The 14,104-nt window shown below is 35.6% G+C and overlaps 2 non-coding genes across 2 annotated transcripts; both read right to left on the bottom strand.

Moving 5' to 3' along the window:
• Positions 1-2,898: 2,898 nt before the first annotated feature.
• On the bottom strand, positions 2,899-3,005 carry LOC121215680 (small nucleolar RNA R71). The gene has a single exon (XR_005911656.1). It is a non-coding gene; the product is annotated as a small nucleolar RNA R71 (small nucleolar RNA).
• Positions 3,006-8,915: 5,910 nt separating this feature from the next.
• On the bottom strand, positions 8,916-9,022 carry LOC121215695 (small nucleolar RNA R71). The gene has a single exon (XR_005911671.1). It is a non-coding gene; the product is annotated as a small nucleolar RNA R71 (small nucleolar RNA).
• Positions 9,023-14,104: the final 5,082 nt, after the last annotated feature.

Below are 14,104 nucleotides of genomic sequence, written 5' to 3'. Positions count from 1 at the left end.
TAAGAGCCAAATAGATAAAGGATATAAATATTTAAGGTTAAATTTAACATTTTGCTTTAATTAATTACAGTATTTATACAAACATATGTAATTGTTAATAGAATAGTTGCATGCAAAATTTTAAATAAAAAATTTAAAATAAACATTTAATTATCTAACACATATAAACAAATCATGTTTTACAAAAAAATGCGAGTCTAAATCGAGCTTACGAAAGCTCTAAAGTAACCCGAGATCGAGCAGGAATCATTTCGAATTTTTTTTTAAAAAAAAAGAAAAGAACGTGTAACTTCCCTCCTACAAGTTAAACGATTGACCCTCCGAGAATGCTAGATGCAACCAAGTACAGGCTTGGTTAGCTTCGCATTTTGTGTTTACTAAAGACTTACAAAATATATAGTATAATTTTGGTAAATACAAAGACTTCATATAATTTTACAATTTAAGCCCATACGTTCAAATTACAGTAATAACAAAGTTTAAATAAGTGCCTCTCAAAAATATGATACAAGAGTTTAAACCCATTGGTTGCCCTTATATCTACACATGTTACAAACAAAAGGTGATAGGCTCACACTAGGCTTGAAGACTCTGGCTTAGCCCCTCTTAACATCGCACAACATTTTAAATTACCTAAAATCAAAAGAGAGAATCATAGTAAGTGATAACTCTTGAAAAGAGTTATATTTCATTCCTTTAAACCTAGATAATTGCTTGTACTTGGGTACATCTAGTGGCATTTTAGGACATTTTATTAGTATTTTTATCATTTGCATTTGGAGCTTGGACAGTGTTTACATGTTAGATACTTTTAATTGCGTATGGAAGGGTTGTGTTTGGTAGTTTGGCGGTGCAAGATGTGGAGAAAGAAATAAAGGAGTGAAGGTTTACCAGGGCAAAAGGTTGGACAATTTGCCACCTTGTATGCCGTGGCAATTTCAGAAAGATGACCGAGTTAACATTCAGCGCATACCAGTCTCATCCCAACTCTATTTGTACCAGAAAAATCTACCTAAAAAAAAGGAGAAGATATCGTAGGCTGTTGGAGTTACCCTAGGAAGAAATGCTTATAAAAAGCCGAAGGAAGAAACCCTAAGGGTGGAGATCCGGAGGCAACAATAGAGGGTTGCAACTGAGTAGAGATGAAAAGAAGTTGAAGGCAGTTCCTCTCAGCCACCACAAGATACTCTACTGCTGGATTGCGGTTTGGTTTTGCGACAACCATCTTTCTAAGTTATTCCATTATTTCTTATTTTGTTCTCCGTAAATTGATTTGATTGAAACAATGTTGGTTGTTATTTTGAACTTGAATTTTAATCACCAACCCATGAATTAAATCTCATAGAGTTGGGATTACATGATAAAACTTTTAGTTTTCTTTAATGGTTAAAGAAAAAACTTGATTTAATCTACTATTTCATTCAATTGCTTTTATTTCCTAACTATATGCGTACATTCTCTAGACATAGATGAATGTGTAGTATGCCCATAAACTGAATCTAATTCTAAAAAAGTTAGATTAGTTGGATTGTAATTGAATGATACAAATGGGTATTCGACCGAATGCCTATAGTAGACTCTAGACATAGAGCAAAATTTGTATAGAATGAAGACAAAACAGTTGAGGGTGTCGTGCTAAAGCCTATAGACACATGTTAGGTAACTTGAGATCTTGCTCTCAAAAGAAGCAGGTCACCTTAGGTCTCTTTTGAGTAGTAGGTTAAATACGATTTTGTTTAGGCATTATTGAAAGTAAGGGCAGATTCTTAGTAATCCCAACCTTCCAATCAACATCGTAGACTTTCCATCCTTTGCCGTAGTATTTTTGCCATAGCATTCTTAGATTATTTATTTATTCACTCACATTTTATTCACGTAATTATTCTCATAATTGTCATTGCATTTTTACTCTTGCTTTGCCTTCACATTTTCTAATATTAGTCAGTATACATTTTACACTTATCCTTATTATTTTAATTTACCACTGCGTACTTAGCTCAATTTTTCCATAGCATTAATCATTATCATAACTTGACCATTTCTATACCTAATCCGATGCCTGTGGAGATGATCTCACTTATCATTTTGTTACTTGATTCGACGTGTATACTTGCACAATTCACATATAATATTCAAACGTGACAAGTTTTTGGCATTGTTGCTGGGGATCGACAATTTGTTGTAATTTGGTTTGGTTATTTTACTTAATTCTATTAGTTTTATTTAACTAAGTTATATTTAATTTCTACAGGTTTGCCATCAATGTATGAAAAGAGGCATTCCTGCTAATAAAGAATATCCTTTTAACCTAGAGATCGAAAGAACTTTATGAAGAATGTGGAAAGAATTGCGAAAAATGGCGAGGAACAGGAATGATCTTGGCCTCAATGATAATCCAAATGGTCAAGATGCTAATCCTCCTGTTTGTAGGGTGATAGCTAGTCTAGATGATAATTTGAATGATTAGGGTGTTAATCCTCATGTTTGTGGGGTGATAGATGGCCGAGATAGACTAATCTAAAAGCATGAGATAGACAAATCTAAGAGCATGTTGTGCCAATTTTGGATGACCTGAATCTAGGGATAGTTAGACCACAAATACAAGCTCTGTAGTTTGAGTTGAAACCAGTAATATTTCAGATGTTGCAAATAGTAAGACAATTTGGTGGACTGCCCACTGAAGATCCAAGACTGCATTTAAGACTTTTTCTAGAGGTTTGTGACTCGTTTAAGCAACAGGGTATTCTTGAAGACGCTCTACGACTTAAATGATTTCCATATTCTTTAAGAGATCGTGCGAGATCATGGTTGAATGTTTTGCCATTGGGAATAGTGGCATTATGGAATGATCTTTGTCAAATGTTTTTGCTACGGTATAGTCCCCTAAATATGAATGCCAAGCTTAGAAATGACATCACATCTTTTTGACAATTGGAGGATGAAACACTATATGAAGCTTGGGAATGATTTAAAGACTTGATTCAGAAATGTTCGGTGCATGGATTTCAACATCGAACTCAGATGAAGATATTCTATAATAGGCTAAATGCACATACGAGGATGGTAGTTGATGCTTCTGCCAATGGTACTTTGTTAGATAAATCTTATAATGAAAAATATGAGATCTTGGAAAAGATTGCCAACAATCATTGTCAATATCCTACCACAAGAGTTGAGATGGACAAAAGAGTTGTTGGTATTATGGAGCTGGACACGACCACTTCATTGACAATCAAGGTATCTTATTTGGCTAATATGATTAAAATAATGAAAAGGCCTACTACAGCCTAAGAGATAAAATCAGTCGAACTATCATGTGTTTATTATGGTGAAGATCATGTCTTTGATGAATGCCCATCAAATCCAGCATCTATGTGCTACATGGGTAATTTCAACTAGAACAATAACTCCTATTCCAACACGTATAATCCTAGGTGGAAGCAACATCCAAAATTTAGTTGGAAAAATCAAGGTGCGGGGAATTTTAACAATACGTCAAGACAGAATGCCATCAATGCACTGCCCGGTTATACTCAGCCTATGCCGAGGTAAAATATCCAGTAAGGTCAAACATCGATTTCATCATCATCATCATCTATTGGAGCCTTGTTGAAGGAATATACGACCAAGAATGATGTTGTAATTTAGATTCAAGCTGCGTCTCTCCGACCTCTTGAGAATCAAGTAGGGTAAATAGTGAATGCTCTAAATTTAAGACCAAAGGGAGAATTGTCAAGTGATACTAAGAATTCAAGATCGCAAGGAAAGGAGCAATGCAAGGCCATCACTCTTAGAAGCAGAACTCAGCTTGATGACGTTGCTCAAGATGCCATGATAGAAGAGGAAAACTCGAATAACAACCAGGAAAAATCCCAAAGTCATCTAAAAAGCATACTGAACCTAAATAGGGTAAGTAGCCAAGTGCTACGGCAAAATCAAAATATGTTGTCAATAAGAATGCCACAATAGAACAATATTAGAAACTTGAAGGACAACCATATTTACGCTTTCCTCAACAATTTCATAATTCCAAGCAGGATATTCAATTCAAAATATTTTTAGAAGTTTTGAAGCAACTCCATATCAACATACTGCTAGAAGAAGCTTTGGAACAAATGCCCAATTACATAAAATTTATGAAAGATATATTGTCAAAGAAGCATAGATTGGGAGAATTTGAAACTACTGCTTTCACTGAAGGGTGCACAGCAATGTTGACGAAACTACCTCCGAAGTTGAAAGACCTAGGGAGTTTCACTATCCCATATTCAATTGGAAATCGTTATGTTGGTAAGACATTATGTGATCTAGGAGAGAGTATAAACCTAATACCTTTGTCTATTTTCAGGAAGCTAGGAATTGGAAAAGTAAGACCTACTACGGTTACGTTGCAACTGGTTGACCGATCCTACGTGCATTCGAAAGGTAAAATTGAATATGTGCTAGTAAGAGTAGATAAATTTATCTTTCCTGTGGATTTCCTTATTTTAGAATGTAAAGCTGATCAAGATGTGCTAATTATTCTTGGAAGACCTTTTCTTGCTACTGGCAGGACTTTAATTGATGTATAGAAAGGTGAGTTGACCATAAGGGTAAATGATCAGCATGTTACTTTCAATGTGTTTAATGCTTTGAAATGTGTTGAAGTTAATGATGAATGCCACACCATTGGGTTGATAGAAACAGTGGTGAAGGAATTCACCAAATATTGCCACAATAATTCTGACAATGATGAAGACTCATTTGAGCAAAGTGATATAGTAAGTTTTGAGGAATTTAGTGAATTTACAGAAGCCAAACAGATAGTAGGTAGACCAGGGAAACAGTTTGAACCCTTGGGTTTAGCAAATCGACCTTTCAATCCTCCTAAACCTTCTATAGAGGAACCTCCTACACTAGAGTTAAAACCTTTGCTACATCATTTGAAGTATGCATATTTGGGCGAAAATAGTACTTTGTTGGTAGTAATTTCTATGGAGCTGACACCCGAGCAAGAGGCAAGGTTGTTAGAAGTTCTTCAGTGATTTAAGAATGCATTGGGATGGACTCTGCATGTATAAAGGGAATTAGCCCTGCCTTCTACATTTATAAGATTTTGTTGGATGATTGCCTTAGCAATTCCATTAAATAGTAGAGAAGACTGAATCCAATCATGAAAAAAGTTGTCAAGAAAGAGATTATTAAGTGGCTTGACGCTGGCATTATTTACCCGATTTCAGACAGCTCATGGGTGAGTCCTGTACAATGTGTACCCAAGGAAGGAGGTGTCACAGTGGTAAATAATGACAACAATGAGCTCATACCAACTCGCACTATCACGTGATAGAGAGTATGTATGGATTACTACAAGCTTAACAAGGTAGCTAGGAAGAACCATTTTCCCCTACCATTCATTGATCAGATGTTGGATAGATTAGCTGGGAAAGCCTTCTACTATTTTTGGATGGTTATTCGGGATATAATTAGATTTCCATAGCCTCTAATGACCAAGAGAAGACAACTTTCACATGTCCATATGGTACTTTTGCGTTCAAATGGATGCCGTTTGGGTTCTGTAATACCCCGACAACTTTTCAATGTTGTATGATGGCCATATTCTCTGACATGGTGGAAAATTTTCTTAAAGTCTTCATGGATGATTTTTCTGTGTTCGGGAATGATTTTGAAGATTGTTTGAAAAATCTGGAATTTGTTCTGTGCCGCTGTAAATAAATGAATCTTGTTTTAAATTGGGTGAAATGCCACTTCATGATTCGTGAAAGAATTTTCCTAAGGCATAGGATATCATAGAGAGGAATTGAAGTGGACAGAGCAAAAATTGAAGTGACAGAAAAATTACCACCTCCCACCAGTGTCAAAGGTATTAAAATTTTTTAGGTAATGTAGGTTTTACAGAAGATTCATTAAGGATTTTTCGAGGACACCTAAACCCTTGTGCACTTTGTTGGAGCAAAATAGACCTTTCAATTCCGATGAACAATGTTTGTTAGCCTTTTAAGAGTTAAAGAAAATACTTATAGCAGCACCAATTGTAGTAGCTCCAGAATGGACACTGCCTTTTGAACTCATGTGTGACGCCAACGATTATGATGTGGGAGCCATGTTGGGGTAAAAGAAAGAAAAAATACTATGGGCAATATACTATGCTAGCAGAACTTTATCGGAAATGCAACTTAACTGCACCACCACGGAAAATGAGTTATTGGTTGTGGTGTTCTCATTTAATAAATTTCGTTCTTATCTAATTGGTATAAAGGTCATAGCCTACACAGATCATTCTACTATTAAGTATCTAATGAGCAAGAAAGATGTTAATCTGAGGTTGATTAGGTGAATACTGTTGCTGCAGGAGTTTAACTTGGAAATTAGAGATCGAAAAGGGACTGAGAATCAAGTGGCTGATCACTTATCGAGGTTAGAATCTAGAAGTGAAAGTGATCATGATACACTTATTAAATAAGAATTCCCAGATGAACAACTGTTAGTTCCCACGACATTACCTTGGTATGCGGTTATAGTGAACTATTTAGTGTGTGGTGTGTTGCCACCTGATTTCAATAGTCAAAGAAGACATAAATTTCTTCATGATGGCAAGCACTATTATTGGGATTAACCTTTCTTCTCTAAACATTGTGCTGATCAAATAATTAAGAAATGTGTTCCTGATGATAAAATATATAGCATTCTGTAGCATTGTCATTCAGATTCGTACGGAAGACATTTTAGAGGGATGAGAGCTGCTGCCAAAATACTGCTGTTAGGATTTTATTGGCCAAGTCTGTTCAAGGATGCTAATGAATTCTATTAGTCATGTAACCATTGTCAGAGAGTAAGAAATCTATCTATGAGACACAAAATGCCATTGCAAAGTATACTTGACATTAAGTTGTTTGATGTATGGGGAATAGACTTTATGGGTCCATTTCCACTGTCAGTGGGCAAGGTGTACATACTGTTAGAAGTGGACTATGTCTCTAAATGGGTCAAGACTGTTGCCCTTCCTACTAAAGATGCAAGCTCAGTAATGAAGATTTTACACAAGAACATTTTTACAAGATTTGGTACACCTAGAGCAATTATTAGTGATGATGGGTCTCATTTTGATTGTAAGTTAGTAGCTAATCCTTTGTAGTGATATGGGGGGTGAAACATAAGATTGCCACAACATATCACCCCTAGAAACACGAAAATATACACACTTTTCATGCTCTTTTTAACTCAAATTCATGCAATTTCAATAAAATACTTGTCGAAAAATAAATAATTATTATAAAATAATTATTTTACACTCAAATTATGAACATGTTGAATTTTAATTAATTTTGATTATTTTCGATAGATTTGCACAAAGGGCAAAAAATGGCTCGGTAGACACTACTAGAAGCACAGAACCGAGAAGCAATTTTGAAGCAGCAAGATGAAATAATTTTTTCAGCCTAAGACGGTCCAAATTATGTGTATTAATTCATAATATAGTTATAATTTTAATCCAATCTAATCTGGGTTAAATGAATTATTATTAATTAATTATGAAAAGTGACCCAATTGAGCTGAATCGAGAAAATCGAACCAACTGAGCTCTGGGCTGCACAAAACCGTCCCACATGCTGACCCAATCAGCTTGTTTGGCTGATTATTTATCTTGCAAAATGGCCCTTGAAGACTCCTTCAAATTGCATTCAAACCCCTCCACTACTTGTTACCTCACGTAATCTTTTATGTGCTTATGAGATTGAATTAATTGTTTGAATTGACATAGAGATATGTACAAGAGATTATTTTAATTTCATAAGTACGTATGTGCATTAACACATTTTCTTATGAAAATTTGTTTAATCGGTTGAATTGACGTAAAGATATAGTCAAGAGATAAATGGATTTTGGTAGGTAAGTATGTTCATAAGTTAGCAAATTACCAAGTTGCCATGAATATTTTCGTAACAATATGAACATGAGTTTAATAATTCTAAGTTAATAAATGTAATTAATCTAACACAATTATGTCATCTTAATTAAAATCAAATTTTGAAATCATGCATTGGAACTTTTATTTTATTTTTATTTATATTACTTAGTTAAAATCCTAGTTTTTAATCACCTCCTCAAATAGAAATATTTTTCTTCACCAAAGTGTTTTTAATTGCATTCATAAATAATTCTTTTCATAGTCCCTGTGGGTACGATAACTCGACATTTACTTGTCATTTTATTACTTGTTGTGATTGTGTACACTTGCACATTTCCGTCGTTCGAAGTTTTTGGCGCCGTTGCCGAGGACTGTTTTAAAAAGTCATTATTTGTGAATTTGTTAGTTTTGCAATTTGGTTTATTTTTCTGTTCAATTTTAACTTAATTAATTTTTTGTGATTATGAGTATTGATCGAATTATCGATTTACTCCCTGTAGACCCTGAGATTGAAAGAACTTTTCGACAGGGAAGAAGACAAGTAAGTCAGAGAAGGATCGAAAAGATGAACCTCGAAAATTTGAATCAAGGAAACGGAGCAGACCCTGCTCAAAATCCTATCCTTATTGCTGATGATAGGGATAGAGCTCTAAGACAGTATGCCGTTCCAATGTTTCATGATCTTAATCAGGGTATTAGGAGACCCGAAATCGAGGTACAACAACTCGAGTTGAAGCCAGTCATGTTCCAGATGCTTCAGACAGTTGGCTAATTCAGTGGAATGCGTACCGAAGATCCTCATCTTTACTTATGACTATTTATGGAGGTGAGCGATTCTTTCAAGTTAGCCGGAGTACCCGAAGATGCATTACGATTGAAGCTATTCCCATATTCGCTAAAGAACAGAGCTCAAGACTGGTTGAACTCATGGTCACCAAATTCAATTTCCATATGGCAAGAGTTAGCAGAAAGATTCCTCATTAAGTATTTCCCGCCTAGCAAGAATGCTAGGTTGAGGAACTAGATCACTGCTTTCCAACAAATTGATGATGAGTCCTTGTATGAGGCATAGGAAAGGTACAAAGAATTATTACGGAAGTACCCTCATCATGGAGTCCCACATTTCGTCCAACTTGAGACGTTTTATAATGGTTTCAATGCCCACACGAGGATGGTAGTGGACACTTCTGCTAATGGTGCTCTCCTTTCTAAGTCTTATAATGAGGCTTATGAAATCATTGAGAGGATTGTCAACAATAATTATTAATGGCCAACCAATCAAGCAGCGTCAGAAAGACGAGTCACTAGAATACATGAAGTAGACACTTTTACTTCATTTGCATCTCAGATATCTTCAATATCCTCAATGCTTAAAAATTTTACCACTAATGGGTTCAATAGTTTTGTAGCACAGCCACCGAATCAATTTGAAAATGTAGCTTGTGTCTATTGTGAGGAAGATCATTTTTTCGAAGAATTCCATCGAACCCAGAATCCGTGTATTACATGAGTAACCAGAATCAAAATTGATGAAGATAAGGACTGCAATCCAATTTTTATAACCCATCGTGGCGAAACCACTTGAATTTTTCCTAAAGTAACCAAAGGGCTGAAACCAGTAACACTTACGCCCAACCTAGACCGACCCAGCTACCTAGTTTCCCCCAACAAGTCTAGAAACCAACCCAAGCTGAACCGTCCAATAGCTTAGAGAACCTATTGAAGGCATACATGGCAAAAATTAACGCCACCCTACGGAATTTGGAGAATCAAATGGGCCAACTTGCAACTGAACTCTGAAACTGACCACAAGGTGCTTTACCTAGTGATACAGAGAATCTGAGAAATCCAGGGAAGGAACATTGTAAAGCGTTAACATTAAGGAGCGAAAAGACTTTAAAAGCAGAAGCAGGAAATTCAATTCAAGAAGTTCCTAGACGTACTCAAGCAACTTCATATCAACATCCCGTTGGTTGAAGCACTTGAACAAATGTAGAACTACGTAAAATTCATGAATGATATCTTGTCTAAAAAATAAAGACTTGGAGAATTTGAGACGGTAGCCTTGACAAAGGAATGCAGTGCATATCTTCAAGACAAACTACCGCAAAAGTTGAAGGATCGTGGATGCTTTACCATACCTTGCAACATTAGAGCAACATATTGTGGTAATGCACTATGTGACTTGGGTGCGAGTATCAACTTGATGCCCATGTCAATATTTAGGAAGTTGGGGATAGGTGAAGTTAGACCTACTACGTTTACACTTCAATTAACAGTTCGATCTTTAGCACATCTAGAAGGAAAAATTAAGGACGTATTGGTACGTGTAGCCAAATTTATTTTTCCTGCTGACTTTGTAGTCTAGACATTAAAGTAGAAAAAGAAGTGTCAATCATCCTAGGAAGGCCTTCCCTAACAACCAGAAGGACTCTTATTGATGTGCAGAAGGGCGAGCTTACTATGCGTGTTCAGGACGATCATGTAACATTTAATGTTTTTAAGTTTATGTGATTTCTTGTCAACTATGTTGTGGACCCATTGGAACAAATTTTGACATCAGACCCTCCAAATGATGAAGAGGAGGATGAATACTTAGCTTTGCTAGAAGCTAATCAAAAGGGATTTAATCTGCAATCCTGCTTTAAATCTTTGGAGTTAGAGAATAGGGATTATGCCCAACCAAAAGCGTCAATCGAGGAGCCACCTAAATTAGAACTCAAGGTACCTCATTCACATTTAAAATATGTTTATTTGGGTAACGCTTCTACTTTTCCTGTGATTGTTTTAGTGGAATTAACCATTAAGCAAGAAGAGAAACTTATCCTAGTATTGAAACAATTCAAGAAGGCTACTGGATGGACCATAGTCGATATTCACGGTACTAGCCCATTTGTATGCATGCACAAGATCATCCTGGAAGATGGCAAAAAAGGGAAGATTGATAGACAATGAAGATTGAACCCCATCATGAAAGACGTGGTAAAAAAAGGAATCATCAAGTAGTTAGATGGGGGTATAATTTACCCCATCTTAGACAGTTCGTGGGTAAGTCTGGTCCAGTGTGTACCAAAGAAAGGAGGTATTACGGTCGTTGAGAACGAGAATAATGAGTTGATACTGAATAGAACGGTTACGGGATGGAGAATTTGCATCGATTATCGGAAGCTGAACAAAGCGACTAGGAAAGATCACTTTCCTTTGCCGTTTTTGGACCAGATGCTAGATAGACTTGCAGGCGAGACTATTATCGTTTTCTTAATGGATACTCGGGGTATAATCAGGTTACAATAGCACCAGAAAATCAACACAAGACAACATTCACTTGCCCGTACGGTACATTTGCATTTAGACGCATGTCATTTGGTTTATGTAATGCACCTACTACATTTTAAAGATGTATGATGTCTATTTTTACTGATATGGTTGAGAAATACTTGGAAGTCTTTATGGATGATTTTTTAGTATTCAAAGATATATATGATGATTGTCCAGCCAATGTACTAAGGCCATGCGAACAAACAAACCTCGTACTCAACTGGGAAAAGTGTCATTTCATGGTACGAGAAGGTATTGTTCTAGGGCATCGGATAACGAGTCATGCAATCAAGGTAGATAAAGCAAATGTAGACGTTATTGAGAAACTCCCACCTCCAATATCTGTAAAGGGTGTTAGGAGCTTTTTGGGCCACGCCAGTTTCTATCGAAGATTTATCAAAGACTTCTCCAAAATTGCTAAACCTTTATGCAAATTATTGGAGAAGGACACGACGTTCAAATTTGATGAGGAGTGCTTAAGAGCTTTCAAATATTTGAAGAGTCGGTTAGATTCGGTACCCATAATCGTCACACTAGACTGGGATTTGCCATTTGAATTGATATGTGAAGCAAGTGACTTCGCGATAGGAGCTGTCATAGGCTGAAGGAACAAAGTCTTTCATCTGATCTACTATGCAAGTCGAACTCTGACAGGAGCTCAACTGAAATATATAGTATTGTGTTTGCTTTTGATTCGATCTTATCTTGTAGGTACCAAGGTTGTCTACACAGACCATTTGGCAATTAAGTACTTGTTTGCCAAGAAAGACCCTAAGCTGAGACTGATTCAATGGGTACTTCTACTTCAAGAGTTTGATATAGAAATCCAAGATCGAAATAGAGTAGAAAACCAAGTAGTAGACCACTTGTTCAAATTGGAGCCGCAAGAAGGGATTTCTCCACTTATACCCATCTAGGAGACATTTCTAAATGAACATATACTGAAGGTAAATCATGTCCATAATACCCCTTGGTTTACTTATATTGCTAACTATTTAGCTTGTGGTTTGATGTTGACTAATAAGACGTATCATCAAGAAAAAGTTCCTTCACGATATGAAGTATTATTTCTTGGAGGAGCCATACTTGTTTAAAAAGTGTGTAGATCAAATGATTAGAAGATGCATGGTAGAAGATGAAGTACATAAGATTCTATATAATTGCCACTTAGCTCCGAGTGGGGGACACTTCAGAGGTACACGTACTGTGGCCAAAGTATTGCAAGTCAGATTCTTTTGGCCAACGCTATTTAAAGATGTGTTTGCTTACATAAGGAGTTGTGATTGGTGCCAAAGGGTTGGAAATGTCACCAACAGAAATGAGATGCCTCAAACAAACATCATTGAGGTAGAATTATTCGATGTTTGAGGTATTGACTTTCTCGATCCTTTCCCTCCGTCTTTTGGTCACAAGTACATATAGGTAAGAGTAGACTACATGTCTAAATGGGTTGAGGCTGAGGCATATTCGACAAACGATGCTAAGGTTGTGATGAAGTTTTTGCAGAAGTGTGTGTTCACAAGGTTTGGAACCCCAAGAGCCATCATCAGTGATGAAAGGTCCCATTTTGTGAACAAATGGTTGAAATGGTTACTCGACAAACATGGAGTGAAGCACAAGGTTGCCACAGCTTAGCACCCGCAGACGAATGGGCAAGCTGAACTGGAAAACAAAGAGATCAAAAGCATACTCGAGAAGGTAGTTTGCCCGAACTGACGAGATTGGTCCAAAAGATTGGATGATGCTTTATGGGCCTACAGGATAGCATGCAAGACACCTTTAGGGATGTCACCCTATAGGTTGGTCTTTGAGAAAACCTGCCATCTTCCCTTGGAGTTAGAGCACAAAGCTTACTGGGCTCTTCAACAACTCAACTTGGATCTTAAGCTTGTTAAAGAGAAACAGATGCTCCGACTCAACAAGTTAGAAAATTTTTGAATGTTCTCATATGAAAATGCTAAATTACTCAAGGAAAGACTTAAGAAATGGCATGAGAAGCACATTCGAGTTCAAGAATTTGAAGCAGGTTAGCAAGTCTTGTAATTCAATTCCAGATTAAGGTTCTTTCCAGGTAAGTTCAAATCACGTTGGTCTGGTCTATTTACGATTCACCGAGTTTATCCATACGGAGTTGTCGAACTTCAAAGTAAGAGAGGTAATTTTTAAGTTAATGCTCAGTATTTAAAACATTACTGGGGAGATAAAATTGAACAGGATAAAATCTCGTTCATTTTATCAGATGATTATTTTTTCTTGTTTTCCTTTTTAAATAAATAATTTTTGAGATTAGTATGTTTAAATAAATTCTATCTAGGAGATTGGAACTTAAACGGAACCGTTTATGACCCCTCCAATCCTTCCTGGGAATTGATTTTAACATAATTTTCTGAGAAATTTTTCCCTAAATGGAAAAATAAATTTTTAGTTTTTCAAATAAAAAGGTCAATTTTGATCCAAGTTTTAAATTGCAACTCAATTTCAAATTTTCTTTGAGTCTAGGTACTTAATTGAATTATTTTCAATTTTTGGTTGCTCTTTTTGTAAATATTAAAAATTAGATGTCTCTTTTGGTAAATATTTTCAAAAGGAATCTAGAATAAATGTTTTTAATTTAATAAATAAGATGATAATCATTAATATATAATTATATCCATTATAATATATATTAATTATTATCAACTTTACATAGAATTAGGATTAATTTAAATTTGATCATATTTTATTTCAAAAGTTTTATTTTAATAAATTAATAGAAAATAATAATTTAATATGAATTATATTAATTATTAATTGTTGCTAACTTTGTGTAGAATTAGAACTTAGAATATTTTAATTATTAAATTTTTCTAAGAATTCTAATTAAACTCCTACTCCTCTCAT

Source organism: Gossypium hirsutum, chromosome D03 (assembly GCF_007990345.1).
Source record: "Gossypium hirsutum isolate 1008001.06 chromosome D03, Gossypium_hirsutum_v2.1, whole genome shotgun sequence".
NCBI lineage: Eukaryota > Viridiplantae > Streptophyta > Magnoliopsida > Malvales > Malvaceae > Gossypium > Gossypium hirsutum.
This window is presented reverse-complemented; position numbering and strand designations above follow the sequence as displayed.